The sequence below is a fragment of the Atta colombica genome, unplaced genomic scaffold (assembly GCF_001594045.1).
Source record: "Atta colombica isolate Treedump-2 unplaced genomic scaffold, Acol1.0 scaffold88, whole genome shotgun sequence".
In the NCBI taxonomy this organism is placed as follows: Eukaryota; Metazoa; Arthropoda; class Insecta; order Hymenoptera; family Formicidae; genus Atta; species Atta colombica.
Window position 1 is genome coordinate 1,359,566 of NW_017259581.1, and position 1,411 is coordinate 1,360,976.

At 44.9% G+C, this 1,411-nt stretch overlaps 1 protein-coding gene across 1 annotated transcript in view; it reads left to right on the top strand.

Annotated features, from left to right (window-relative positions):
• Positions 1-833: 833 nt before the first annotated feature.
• LOC108693160 (MICAL-like protein 1) overlaps positions 834-1,411 on the top strand; it is a 39,025-nt gene continuing 38,447 nt past the window's right edge. The window contains exon 1 of the mRNA XM_018201944.1: positions 834-1,334. The gene's annotated coding sequence lies outside the window, so the exon portion shown is untranslated. The remainder of the gene's footprint in view (positions 1,335-1,411) is intronic.

The following is a 1,411-nucleotide window of genomic DNA, read 5'->3' on the forward strand; positions in this document are numbered from 1 at the left end:
CATACTTATGTAATATTTTTCGAGAACAAGGTTAAGAATGAGTTGAAACAAATTTGCAGAATTTTAATAAATTGTTTCAATGATACTAACAAAAATATTTATTTACAGTAAATAAATATTTACTCAAAATGAAAAAATATTCTATACAGCATACTTTATCCCAGAAATATTCCTGCGAATGTTAGAATGTTCTCAAAATGTTAGGACATTCTCAGAATGTTCTTTAAAACGTTCTTTGGACATATGTATATTATATGGGATACTTAAATCAAATAAATATATATTTATATCTAATATTATAAATATTTCGTTAGTATTATTGAAACAAATATTTATTAAAGTTTAGTAAATTTTTTTTAACGTACATATTACAGCGTGTTCAAACCGAATTCTTTATTGAAAAATGAATTTTAATGATCATTTTGAAATCTTTTTACATCATTTTAGTATTATGATGACTTGTTATTCTGCTTGGGCAATAACTACCTGAAATAAAGCTGTCCTTTACCTTGTACAGTGTCTTCACCGTAATCACAGGTGAAGACACAAAATAACCGCGCGAGCGAGATACCATCATTCAAATTACCGTACTAGCGTCTACATACATTCGATAAACGGCAATAGTGCTACCGGTCATGTATCAAGAAACGAGTCTCGCGAATGCATCTAATCTAAACGCGCCAAGTCTCGCGGGTAGGGCGCTCGGCGGAATGGAAGCGAGATGGAGAACGCGAGCGAGTCGCGCGATAAGGACAGCATCACCACCGTCCGGGACTCCGGTCGCGTTAAAACCGTGCACGCCGCGCGCGGCGTCTCAGTCGCAGCACCGCGCGCGCGCCGTGAATGCGATTGAACGCGATGTTACACGCGCGCTAACCTACCGTGTCGTTTCGTTCTCGCGGCGCATCGCAAGGAAGAATCGTGCAATACGCGAGAGCAGGATAACTTGGTGCGCGCTTGTACGTAGAAACGAAGCGCCAGACCTTGCCGTGTCACGATCGTCACGGGGCGTCGTCGAGAGGTTGAGGTTGTGAGGTTAGGGACGTCGCCCGTGTGTGCGCCGTTTACGGACAGCGTAGTGTCGCACACTCGCACGCACGCACGCACGCACGCACACACGCAGCCACCTGAAGCAAGCTGTGCTCGTGGACGCCACTGTCAGTTTTACATTCAACTAGTGGAAGAACCCCGGGGCGAGTACTAAATGGCGTAACGGCGGCGCTCGTGGACAACGCACGACGGGAAAGAGAGAGAGAGAGAGAGAAAAAGAGAGTGAGAGAGAGGAGCTGGAAGAAAGGCGCGGAGCCTTTGATTGTCCGTACCGTGACGTAAAGGTGAGTAACGGATCTCTTCGCGAATGCGTAACTTTACACTGACAGGGGACAACGGCGGGGAGGGGGGGGAGGGAAGG